Consider the following 14,077-nt stretch of genomic DNA (forward strand, 5'->3'; position numbering starts at 1 on the left):
TGAGAATGCGCATGCAGAAAATTATTTATATTTCATTTTTTTTAAGTAAAAAAAAAAAGAAAATAAAAATATAAATTCAGTCTTAAACACGTATTGCCTAAAAATAAATATAACTGATGTAATTTAAACCTGAAAAATTGGATAATTAAGGATACATATACTTTTAAAATTGCCTACCTTTCCCATGGTCCCACACTCTCATCTGTGGCCTTCAGTGGAGAGCGGTAAAGTAAAGCTGCATTGCTACAGCGCGAAAACAGTTCACCATGGCGCTCTGGAGATGTATGATCTGTTTTATCTTTGTTTCTTTAACTCTGAAGGTGCTCCTTAGCCACATAAATGCAGCTCATGGTCGAAGGCAGGATTTTTGGGTTTACTGTGGAATAGATGGCTGTGAACAAGATTTCAGAGTTTTTAACTCATTCTTTCGCCACATTAAACGGACGCACCCTCTGTATTTGACGAATGGAAGCCCACCAAGAGGATGGAGGATCCCCCCAACATCCCACTCTTTAGGATCGGAAAATTTTGGTGTTTCAGTGTTTGCCAACTGTAGTACTGCAACAACAACCAGCACCGTGGAAATATCAACTGGTGGATCTTTGCCTGAAGTGCAGGAGCCTCAGGTTGTTGACAGCCCGATCGCGGTAAGTGTTAAACTAAATAAAATGTAGTGTGGCTTCTGATGACAAATTTAGCCATGTCTAACTCCTCGTACAACAGTATCAGGCTGTTCTTTTGGATACGCTCAAGGAAAGAATGAAGACAGTGTTTGAAGATCATGCCTAGGGAACCACTCAGCTTCAAGATGAGGCTTTGGCTACATTTGATAAATTCATGGATCCTTTCTCCACCATTGCATATGGACAGAGTAGAGCCATAGGGGAAATGTTCTGTTCAGTCAACGCAGAGAAAGTAGTAGTATCCCAGAAGATATGTTGGGTAAAGCAAGGTCTTTCAAGGGTCATGTCCATAAGGAACAAAAGTTTTTACTATGTACCATTAATTGAAAGTCTAAAGCAGTTAATGACTAATGAGAGAATCTTTACCATGTTGAACACTGCACCACAAAGAAGCAGAGAGGGATTCTTCTATGATTTTAGAGACGGGTCCCTCTTTACATCTCACCCCTTGTTTTCTCAGAGGCCAAATGCATTGCAATTAATACTGTACACAGATGAAATTGAAATATGTAACCCCTTAGGGTCCCATGCTTCTGCAAACAAATTGGTCATGTTTTATTATACTTTAGGAAATATTGATCCAAAATTTAGGTCAAAGTTAGCTGCAATACGACTTCTTGCTATTGCTAAAGCAAATGACATTTCTCAGTGGGGTATTGATGTTGTACTGAAAAGAATACTTCAAGATCTATCACTGCTTTACAATGGTGTAAAGATTGAAATGTCAAATGGTGAAATTGAATTGTTTGGTGCTGTTATAGCCATTTGCGGAGACACGCTAGCCCAGCATGAGATTGCTGGCTTTAAAGAAGGGATTGGTTTTGCTTATAGCAAATGTAGACACTGTGAATGCAACTTTGATGATATGCAAAGTGTTTTTGAGGAGAAGAAGTTTGTGCAAAGAACTCTGGAGAAACATATTAGGCAGTGTTTTGAAATAGATAAAGCAAGCACAGATTTATTTAAAGCGTCCCTCAAAACTAGTTATGGAATTAATAGAAGCAGACTAGTTGATGTTCCTGCATTTGACCTGATCAAACAAACTCCACAGGACATAATGCATGTTATTTTTGAAGGTGGTGCATCAATGGAAGTTAAATTTGTATTAAAACACCTAATTCTCTCAGGACAATTGGAATTAGACAAGTTTAATTCAGACATTCAAAATTTTCCTTACTCACCTCTTGAAATACGGGATAAACCATGTCCTATTAGCTTTGGCACTTTAGCGGCTAATGACAACAAATTGAAACAGTCTTGTGGACAGATGCCAATTCTTTTAAAAATATTACTTTTTCTTTTGTATGGTGTGGAGAGTGAGTATGTTGTATTTATTAGAAAGTTAATTATGATAGTTCAAATAGTTCTTGCTCCCATTATTTCTTTACAAACTGTATTGCAACTGAGAAGTATGATTGAAGAACACCTGTATCAGTTCAAGCAACTTTTTCCCGAAGCCAATATAATACCTAAGCAACATTATATGTTGCATCTTCTCAGTCAAATCTTATCCCTTGGACCTTTAATAAGGACTATGTGCATGCGCTTTGAGGCAAAGCACTCCTATTTTAAACAGTGGGCTTCTAAGTTAAATTTTAAAAATGTTTGTAAATCCCGAGCAAACCACAATCAATTTCTTGAGTGTTGTCAAAATGAAATAGGCACTGAACATCCTATTTTTGCGAAAGAAAAGGAATCCGGGCCAGTATCAGCTGTTAAAAATAATGAATATGTTAGGAAAAAAATTAAAGAATTTTTTGGAATGGATGTCATGCAGTCTGTTGTCTCAGTGAAATGGTATGTTCTAAATGGCAATAAATACATTACTGGGAAGTCCATGATTATTGCAGATGTGGATGGCACTTTCCCTGTGTTTGGACTGATAAAGGATATCTTTTTGAGTGACTCATCTTTTATTGCTTTTGAGTACCAACGCTATGAAACTTTGAATTTAAATGAAGACTTATTGGCATATGAAGTAACTGTGCCCATTGTTGCTCAAGCTACAGAATTAGCCCATGAGCTCATTGATTATACTTCATACTTTTCTATTAGTTTTAAGGACAGTGTGTTTGTGCCAATAAAATACAGTCTTTCCGATATTATTTCCCATAGAAATCCCCCTTAAGATTAGGGTTGCACCAAGTATTGGCTTAGTGTAGTTTGTGATGATATCAGTTGACAGTCATTAAATGTTCCCTAAACCAATGTCAATGTTGTACCACATAATGCTGGCATGCTGGGACAAACAGCTGTCTTTGAAATGTGATTTGTATCATAAATTGTGGTTAATTTTTTTGCCTTATATGTACAACTTTGAAGTCAGACATGATTTTGAATAAATCATATTTTCAACAGGTGCCTTGTGTGAATTTCCTAAATCAAGCAAATTGAGTTTGTCACTCTATCTTGAAACAAGTGATATTTTGAGAGACATCTGGTGAGAGACCTAATGTAGGCTATTTTAAGAGTTATTCTTCCCATTTCTGGATTTCTGTACTAATATAGACACAATTATATGGTTATTCTCTATTTCTATTTCTATTTCTTCTCTATTCTCTATTTAAGTTTATTATCTAAAATCCAGTTTTAGAAACAAGTAAATCTTTTTTAAAACAAGGCAAATAATCTGGCCTGTCTAAAAATAGGATTTTAAATCATGGCAAGCACCAGATAATTTGCAGTGTTCTTATTACTGTTTGTTTTGACTTTTAAGCTACCCTACCAAGATATTTTCATTCAAATGCTAAGACAAAATGTCAATATCTACGAATGTGGAGACTCAAAAGACTAGTTAGGTAATAGTTGCCGATGGATTTATGAGACTTGATAGAAACTTGGACGTTTGCAACAGGTGAATCGGTGAGCTACCGAGGTTGCGCCCAAATGCTTAAAGCTGTTAGCTGGCCAGTGTTTTCAGGTGTGCTTGTACTACCTGTACGGTGCGGAGTGCTGACTAAGTCATGTTAAACCCATTAAAGCGTCAAGCTCAAATATCTTTTCATTTTTGTGCACTGTTCTCTTGTCGGCACACATTTTCTGTCTATTGAAGCTTTTTGTGAATCATTTTGATCATGTAAAAACTGGGAATTGGTCCCTATTGACAATACTCGTATTTTTTGCATTGCATGTCATTTAGGAAAGGTAATTGGTCACTGAACTGTTTGCAACTATGTGTATTTCTAAATTTTGTGGCTTCAGTGCACGCAAATTTATATTGTTCAGTTTGCATGTTAAAAGCCTGCCAAGCACCCCAAGGCTGATTATGCTTGGTAAGAAGTCATTTATGAAATAGAGCTGATTAGACCATATTACAATTTCTGTTTGGCACAGGAGCTTTTCGTGGACACAGGTATCCAGTCTCTGTTTTGTTAGCTCAAATTTCTGTAATTTCCTTTATAAACCAAGGTTGTTGGACATGTGTCTCAGTGAGTCCAGCAAAGTAACAATATCAAATTTCACATTACATATTACTGATCAACATAGTAGTCTAGCTACATTAACAGCAGAAATACTGAAGTCAATACTGTAAAGTTTAACAGCAGCACAACTATAAACTCCAAAATAACCATACAGTTGATTCATCTCCGGGAATTTAATTGGGCTGACTCTTTGTTAGATGTGTTTAATGTGCAGAATAATTCCCAATTATAATATGTTAAGACGGAATTGTGTACTGTGGGGATTAGTGAAATATTTTGCTGCTATTGTTAATAATCGTCATCATTACCATTGCATTAACCATACAGTTTACAGTATTGATATTGTATTCAGATGTTTAAACATATTGGTACCCAATTAGCCTTTATTACAAGTGCAGTTATAACCACTTTAAACTGTTGAGTTAAGTCAATAATCTTAAATGCTTTTGAATGCTTGTTATAATCTTAAATGTGTACGTGCTGGCCTTCTGTCTGGTGGAAAAGGTTACAAGGTTCAGCTGGTGAGGGGAGAGGTGAAACTGAGTGCATTTCATGCTGACACCCACACACACAGTAGATAGACTCATTTATAGGTGAGAGGTTAGTCATGTTTGCTTGCAATTGCAAAATTGTCTCTATAAAAGAGGAACAGTTTCTTGCAGGGTGTGGGTCTGGTGTTCCAGACGAGAAGTGAAAGCCAGAAGGCTGACAGGAAGCATCTGCTGTGGAGACGGAGACAATGTTCTTTTAAACTGTGTTAAAAGTCATTGTGGTTTTGAAACCTATGTATGACCTGTATCCGTTTGACGTTGAAGGGACGTCATTAAATTTAAGCCCTGATGGTATATAAAGCATCTGCTTATGCTCTGTAAGTCGGGGATCGGCGCTGTCTGCGTACAGCGGCGGTCTCCCCACGCGTGTCATTAAAAATCATCGTTTGACTTCACCTGGCCGGACCAGTGTTGTTATTTTGAAAGTTGATTACCTCCTCTACCCCTCCTCAATATTGAACCTAACAGTACATAAGGCCATTAATAATTAACTGTACGTAGCTATTTGCTTTATGACTATCTAGACAGTGTGAAGAAGTGAAGTATTGAAATTATTTTATGTTGCATAATGACAATGACGCCCCTATACATTTAAGGACAAAGTTCAATGACCACCACCTGCTGGATGGTGAGTACAGAGGGGCGTGTAATTGTCGAGCTGGACAAAGAGAACACATTTGCTGATGCAATGTCAGTCTTCTTTGGTTCATTGTATGTATTGAACCTGGAATACCAGGAGTCAGCGTGTGCAACATTGGAACTAATTCAGAGGTATGTTTGAACAGTTATAGATGATGAATAAATTATCCCTAAGTAACTCATTATTTCAAATCACAACTCAATGTTACTATTTATTATGGCATGTTTTAAGGTTTTTTGTAAGGATAAACCCTGAAGAGGGAACAAAATGTACCTCCAAGGTTGGGACAAGCAGAAAGACTGGGACCACTGTGAAGCAATTAACCTTCATGTCACAACTTTCCTCCAGCGGCTTACTGAATTTGAGTGGAGAACTTCAAATTAAGTAACTGTTTTTGCCATTTTTAGTGAATTTCTTGTATAATTTAAGTGAACAATGTGTTGTTACCTGTGTCTCCACAGATGATCCATGGCCCATGCTTTCTGGACATTTACACAAGACGAACAACAATGAAGACAAGCTCTCTCGCCATCTTGCAAGACGCTGTCTCTGTCCAATAGGTTTTTTTGAGTGCAACAGTTTTGATTTTTTTCCCTTCTTTTACCCGTTTTTAAAAATTATTTCAGCTACTTACACTTTAATTGTCACATGTATTGGCTCACCCTACAAATCAATGAACTCAGTCCACAAAGCAAGATCAGGGTTCAGTGCAGGTCAGTCAAGTTCTTTCACACCACACACGCTCATCCATGTCCTTGTGGACCCTGTTTTGTGCATTGATTTGGTGGTGTGAGACAGTATTTTGGACAAAGTGTATATAAAAGCAGACATGTGGGGCTTGATATTATATTCATTACAATTCAGTTTATATGTATGGTGCCAACAAAATGAATGCCAAGGCACTTCACATTGTAGGTTTAAGACCCTACAAAATATAACTAAGAAAACCCAACACTTGAGCATATGTTATCTGCCATGATATGGATATGACATAATATCGTTATTGTTTGTACAACCATCTGAGAAAATAATGGATTACAGGGTTTAGTAAAAACGAATGCTTCCTCAATGAAAATATGCTTTCAGTTCTTTTCAGTTTTTGATTTTGGAAATGTGTATTTCTGCAGAGGAAAATCAGAACTGAAATAAAGTGGTGTAAAGCACATGAATTATATTTTGTGTGTGTCTATCTATCTATCCAATTTTTTTGGAACCCTCCAGTCTCTTACAGTATGTTACTGTTAACTGAAATTACGGTCAATTACGACCTGTTAAACAGTAAATGACCGCCTGTTGGGACACGTGTCCTCTAGCAGAGATGAATATTTTTGGTACTGATGATGCGTGATAACGGTAAGTTACTGGTTAATATATTGCAGTTTATTACCTGGCAGCGGGCTTACAGTGACATACCGTGAATAAACGGTAGTATACCAATTTCTTAATCACAGTATGTTGTTACTTTGTTGACGTAATTTACGACATAACGGTATACCGTAAAAAAGGCTACGGTGTGTTACCATAATTTGTCCAAGAGTATTATACCACACCAGCAAAAAACGGTATCATCCTGCAGAACGGTAAGCTACCGTAACACGGCGTCACGGTATGACGCTGGCAACAGTGACGCCAGTATGTTACCGTAAAGTGGCGATGAAAAGTCTAACAGTGCACATTATATAGTTTGATGTATAGTCTCAGAGTACCAGCATATGCTAATTTAACCATCTTAAAAATTTCTGACTCAACCGAGTTTGGGATATTGCAATGTTTGTTAAAATATTTGAAAAAACCTGAAGAAATCTACTTGTCTTAAGCCATTTCTTATTTATAAAGAGTGAAAGCTCTGCAGTGTCCCTTTATGTGTGAAGGAATGGAATGTTGTTAGTCCACTCTATCCAAGACTGAAATCTTTTATCACTTTCATTTGGTTTCAAATCTGTATCGTGAGCACACCATCTAAATTTAGATGGTGTGCTCTAAATTTAGTATTTGTTCACTACCACATATTTTAATCACCTTATTCCATATTTTTAGAGTGTGGCTTATCCCTGTTCCTTTAGCTTCGAAATGGTCTGCCAGTTTTTGTTTTGTTTTTATCCGGCTGGTAGTTGAAATTTAGAGGTTGCATTAAATTCTATGGATTTCCACTTAGCTTTCAAATCAGGGTTACACCATTGCAACAGGGGTATGACCTGAGATACATAATAATAGTATTGTAAACATGGAAGCATTGCCCCTTCAATACCCTATAAAGAAAAAGCCATCTGACTGAATCAAAGGCTTTCTCAGCATCCAGTCCCACCAACACTGCCCGCACGCCATCTCTGTTTATTTGTTCCATAACATGGAATGTAGCAGTTATTGACAGATTAGTGTATTAAATCTGGATTATAAACTATTTACAGGAATTTTGGCACAGAGACTTGAAAAACATTTACCTGACATAATAGACCTGGATCAGTGTGGTTTCATCTAACAAAGGCAAACAGTGGACAACATAAGGCGTTCCCTACATGTTATGCAACTATACAAAACTTCTGATGGAGTTCTCTCTGATTTCCCACGAAGTATTTTGGATAGACTAAAATATTCACAATAGCCAGAGTTCAAATATTTCTAAGATCCAATTATTACAATAAAACGGCCAGAAATTCACCCCGTTCCTTTCATTTCAGGGCTTTTCAATAATAGGAGATACTTACATGAAGTGGGACGCACTGATTCATATGCTGAGGATGTGACCTCCTCCTAAACTTACTCCGTCTGTTTTGAAACCAAGTTTTTACCTAAAATGGAAGAAAACAGAAAACATTTCATGAGTACAATGGACCCAAAATTCAATTTCTTATGTTGTAGTAAATTGAAAAACACTCACCTGTTTGTAGGTCAGTCCTGTCATCTCTGCCAGCTGTTTCATCTCTCTTGGGTCATAGTAATGTTTCACATTAAAGTGATGGACAAGAATATTCAACTGTCTCTCTGTGAACACCACCCGGGCCTTTCCTTTAGGTCTGTCTGGAGCAGTGCTGGGATCAAATTTGTCGTTTATTGGAAGAAAATGGATGGTATTGACTGAAACTGTCACGGCTGGCGGGGTTAGCCGTGTGGTGTGGAGGAAAAGGAGGACCCAAAATGCAGACAGCTGATATGATGATATGAGTGAGGGTTTATTTACAGGTGGTGGAGTGGCAAAAACAGGCAGTGAGGGAAGAGAATTTACAGAACCTCCTAAACTGGGATAGCTAAATAACAAACCGGAGATCATACAAACGGGGTGGGCGGCAGAGAGACGCAGACGAGGAACAGGACACCATGAAACACAGATGAGCCAACAACGAACACAGACCGACACCCACTACATATACACACACACAAGGTAATCGGGTAATCGCAGACAGGCGGGGACACAGCTGGAACTAATGGACATAACGAGACACAAACCTACAAAGTAAAACAGGAAACACACAGACTGTTTTACACAACCAACTGGGGACAGGAGCAGAACGCAGAGGAGAGACGCAGGTAGGGATGATAGAAACACACAACTCAACCCCTAAGAACAAATACAAAACAAGAATAAACTAGAAAAATGACAATAATCAACTTAAAGCGCTGGGTCACCGACCCAGGACCATGACAGAAACATTTATAATATATATAAAAAGAAGACTTCATCACTCTCCTACTTGCCTTAATCTAGGCACACCAACTTTGGGAAAATGAACAAAAAACAAAAAAGAGCAAAAAAGCGTGGATTATATGTTAATTCTATTATATTTTTTTACATTTTAAATAATGCAGAGGTTCAGTGAGTCTCATCAAAACAGCCTCTGTTTCATATGTTTCATATATTTCAATGGCAATAAGATAAAAATTTACAAGCAAAAACAACCTGTAAAACAGGATAAAACATGCATGTAGCTTCCATGTTGAAAACTGCAGATGAGGTGGAAGTCTTTTAAATCTTTGTGAAAACCACCAGCATGTGGTTTGGCAAGACCAAGGTGGAAGAAATCCTCATCTGAAGCTTTGCTGAACATAAGGATTTCTCTCAGGTCATCCTGATTTGGTCTTTATCCTGATCAAGTTCAAAATGTTGTGGGCCAAAGATTTGTTTGTTGCTTTATAAATTATGTGTAGAGTTCTGAGGTCAACCAAGTCTTTAAATGTAAGAGTATTTAATAAAAAGTGGATTTGGTGGTTCTGTTGATGTGGTTTTATTTATGATCCCTATTACACTTTGTGTGTGTTTTACGGGTTATCGATATATTCATAATGATCATGATGGTTTGTGATTTATTATCACCGGAAGAAGTTTGTTCTTTCAGATAATTTATTTTAATTCTATGTTATTTATCATCAGACTCCTGAATAGTATGAGTTTTGTTTGCTCAGGTTCAGTGTTAATCGATTATAGAAAAAGTCTTCAATTTCTTAAATTAATTTTCTAGTTCATTCAGAAGTTCCAAGTTTCTTCCACAATAACTTTGTGTCATCTGCAAACAATATGACTTCTGTGTCTTTGAAATTACTTAGCTGAATGTACAATATCAATCCACATTCACTCAGTTTATGATTTATTCATTAATCTGTATTCAGGAGATTGAAAAACACCTTTTGTCATAATGCTTTTCAGAAACTCTCAAAGACAACATTACATGGATTATTAGACTCAGTGCTGCTCATTTATTGACTTGATTTTTCATTCCTGCAGCTCCTCTGTTCTGATAGCTCCACTCAGGCTCTGCTGAACACCACCGTGCTCCTGCTGCAAGGCGCCTGGTTGCTGGTACGCTTCCCAGTCATGATCATGGTGGCACTGTGAGCAAGAACCTGGCAACCTCCAGCCACCATGCCCCATCGTAACATTCCTTGACAGATCCCAACACAGCCCTGATACAAACATACATGGCCATCAGCAGCATCCTACACTTTAAATGAGCTGACTTCAGGTGTTCAGTAAGGGAAAGATTTAATAACATTGCATGTTTCATTTCAAGACTCTGTAGTCACAGAGCAGAGAGTAGAAAAGGTGACAATAAAATGTTTTTGGAGCTTTACTACCAAGTAATCAGCATCAGACTTGTTAACAATTAAAAGAAAACCCAACATTTAGAGTCTTAGGAAGATAATCACAGAGGCAAAAACTTTCCACTATATCAACTCAGGTTTCTTAAAATGAAGTTTGAGGTAGGGTTGTTATTTCAGGTATTCCTGGGAAAATCTTTGAGGTCCATTTGAAAGCTCCAGATTCTTTAGCTTATCTGTCTCATATGTTGATTGTGAATATAGAGGATTGTAGCTCAAGTTAACATGGAAAGATAGAGGTCTAAAGTCTCTAAAACATTTGGATGTTCAGTCTCTGACAGAAGGTTTGGAGACATGTAGAAAGTTCAGTTTGAATGGGTGAAACAAATATTTTATTCAGTTTCTCAAACACAAGGAAGAGAATTTTCTTCATGTACAATATTTTTTACAACAAAATGAAACAAAACACATTTTGATGAATTCATCTCTTAATCTTATATACAGAATTTCTGATGGTGTTTTCTCTGATATCCCAGTATGTATTTTGGCTATTTTGACTATTTACAGTAGCTGGAGCCTACTGAATTCTAATATTTCTAAAATCCATTGGATATTGAATACCCCCCTCCCCCTTTACTGAAAGCGATCAAATCTGAGACTCTTCATGTTGACCTACATGAAGACAATAAAAATAATAATAACAAAAGTCCAGGGTTGTTTATATTCAATTTAGTGCCGAACTGGTGTTCAAATCAAATTTTATTAGTCAAATACAGTCATACAAAGTACAACATGCAGTGAAATTCCTGTGTCCTGGGGCTGCGGATGTAGCTGCACCAGGAAGAAACCAAAAAGACAAAAAGACAGTGAAAATACGTACATCAGGGACAAGAGGAAAAAAAGGTAACAGGTATGCAGGGGAGAGACGATGTTTGAGTTTGGTGCCTCCAATTTCACAAACAGTCTAAATGTCTGTCACTCGTCACCAGGTCTGTTTCTTTCTTGTTGAAGAGACGTGAGCTTCTCCAAGATCGTATCCATCTTGTGTTCAATGAGAACAGTCTGAGTACTCACAGCTCTTCCCATTGCATCGATCAAAGTGGCCATTTTTGCTGGGTTTTGAACAGCTGTGTTGTATTTGTGATGCCCGTTGCCTGGTGGAATTGACCAGCCAAACATCTGAGGGGAGTCGGGGAGGGTCCATTGAGGTCCAGCCGCAGAATTGCCCACAGCATGAGAATAGTGGGCCTGATTATTTGCACCCATTCTCATTGAATTTACCTGGTGCTGGGTGTACCGCTCCCTAAATGGGGGCTGTCTCTCTCCCTGAAACTGAAGGGGACAAGGGGACTGTCAGTAAAACGAGAATAGTTGTTTTAAATTATTGGCATTACACTTTTTTAAATAAAGTCAATTCCCCAGATAATGACAGAATCATAAACAATTCTGCTTAATAATAGGAGATACTTACATGAAGTGGGACGCCCTGATTCACATACTGAGAATGTGAACTCCTCCTAAACTTTCTCCGTTTGTTTTGGAACCAGGTTTTTACCTATAGATAGAAGAAAACAGAAAACATTGAATGAGTACAATGGACCCAAAATTCAATTTCTTATGTTGTAGTAAATTGAAAAACACTCACCTGTTTGTAGGTCAGTCCTGTCATCTCTGCCAGCTGTTTCATCTCTTCTGGCTCATGGTAATGTTTCACATTAAACTGATGGACAAGAATATCCAACTGTCTCTCTGTGAACACCACCCGGGCCTTTCCTTTAGGTTTCTCTGGAGCAGTGCTGGGATGGTGCAGAGTGGCAGTGATGTTGCCATCCTGGCTTCTTGGGACAACAAAATCTTGTTTCTCTTCTGAGACAGCAGGAAAAAAAGTTTTTGAAAAGGTAAATTGCTGAGCCTGAAACACAACAGTTTCCCAAAAAAGTGGGATATTTGTACATTATTCAGAACCAAGAGTGACTTCTGCCATTAGGATTTACAACACAGATTGAAAGAGTATTTTTCCAAGTTGTCTTAGAGGTTAGCCAACTCTGTTCATGTAGCCCACCAGGCAACAATGCTGAGTACATACCTGGAGAAAAGTGCATCCCATAATCTTCCATCGTTGAAATCCCAGTGATTAAAACAGGAAAGCTGGAATAAGTATCTCTGATGAAAGGGCTCCAAACCAGGAAGGAAGGTGCTGTGTATCCTAAGGCTGATTTAAGAGCAATTCTGGGCTTTTAAAGAGGTTTGTGGGTGTGGGCAGGAATATGGGGGGTTGAGCTTCTTCCTTTGTGAGCCACTTTACCCTACCAAGTTTCTACCAACTGGCATCATTTACATTTGTTTAAAATGCTGTTTCTGAGGTCTGAAAAACAGAAAGTAGCAGCCATACAAATGAGCTTCACCAAATCCTTTCAGCTCACACTTTATAAAATCTCAAAACTGCAATGCCTAAAATTACTATTTTACTTTCAATTAAACCTCCTACCCATTACTTTAGTGTCCGTTTTAACTGCTCTTAAATTAGCAAAAAAATAAAATTCAACACCAAATTCAGTTCGGTGGGTCATTCAATGGGTCGTTCAGTGCGTTGTTCAGTAGGTTGTTCAGTGAGTTGTTCAGTGGGTCTTTCATTTGGTCGTTCTTTGGGTTGTTCAGTCAGTGGGTGAGTAATAGCAAGATTAAGTGGAAAGTGTCTATGTGAGTGGAAAGAACTTTCCACTCACATAGTGGCAACTGAAATTACATCAATTGAACTCAGCATCTTTGAAAATGTTTTCAAATAAGCAAAATTATACCAATATTACATACAACTAATGACTTACATAATTAAGATCTTTGTGATCATGTGGAGAACATTTGGAGTTTATAAGGTAGCACATGGTAGCTTTCACCTTTGAAATGCACCTCTACATTGTAAAAGTCTCTGACACTAAAACACCCACATAAGTCAATGTCAACAAAAGCAAGGCTAACGATCCACAACAACGCTCGTCATAAGCCCACGGACACATGCATCTGGCCTCCACTGGCTCATTCAGAATTAAAGAGACGCACCCAGTTCAGCCAGTGACCACTAAACATACGCTAATGTGTCTTTTAGAGTTCCTGTATCACACCCTGCTACCTCTGATTAATTATCAGGTCAATGCAGACAGATGGCACCGGGGCCATGAGAAAGAAATAAAGGTTTCTGTGTTAACATGTCTTGATTTGAAGTAATTTCAAAGACACAGAAGTCATATTATGTGCAGATGACACAAAGTTATTGTGGAAGTAACTTGGAACAACTTCTGAATGAACTAGAAAATGAATTTAACTGAATTCTCGGTTATTTCTATAATCAGTTAACACTGAGTCTGAGCAAAATAAAACTCATACTATTCAGGAGTCTGATAAATAACAAAGAATTAAAAAAGTAATTATGTTGAGGTTCATTAAAAGTAACTTGTTAAATGTACATATGTTTTGAAATCTCATGTTGTTATCTGGCTGTGCCATTACCATGGTGACGTGGACGCCATGGCAGGAAATACTTGGTGGACGCCTCTCCTTATATGTTCACTTTGAAGAAAAAAAAAAAAAAGTTGCAGCTCGACGCTCCTGTTAAAATAGAGGAAGTTTTTGGCTCAATCAAGTGTATGCGAGTGGTAAGGCCGCAGGCTCAGAAAGATTTCCCGCTGAGTTGTTAAAAAAATTAAAAGACAAGCTAGCCCCTCTCCTTCTTGATCTATATAATGAATCTCTGAG

At 37.8% G+C, this 14,077-nt stretch overlaps 1 long non-coding RNA gene and 2 pseudogenes across 2 annotated transcripts in view; all 3 read left to right on the forward strand.

The window, feature by feature from the left end:
• The window catches only part of LOC146511209 (uncharacterized), a 65,255-nt pseudogene that overhangs the window by 24,242 nt on the left and 26,936 nt on the right, over window positions 1-14,077 (forward strand). The window lies entirely within an intron of this gene.
• On the forward strand, window positions 718-3,383 carry LOC146511211 (uncharacterized; annotated as a pseudogene).
• Window positions 4,406-6,960, forward strand: LOC146511212 (uncharacterized). The gene is made up of 3 exons (XR_014876064.1): window positions 4,406-4,459; window positions 4,810-5,427; window positions 5,528-6,960. It is a non-coding gene; the product is annotated as an uncharacterized LOC146511212 (long non-coding RNA).

Source organism: Neolamprologus multifasciatus, chromosome 9, assembly GCF_963576455.1.
Source record: "Neolamprologus multifasciatus chromosome 9, fNeoMul1.2, whole genome shotgun sequence".
NCBI lineage: Eukaryota > Metazoa > Chordata > Actinopteri > Cichliformes > Cichlidae > Neolamprologus > Neolamprologus multifasciatus.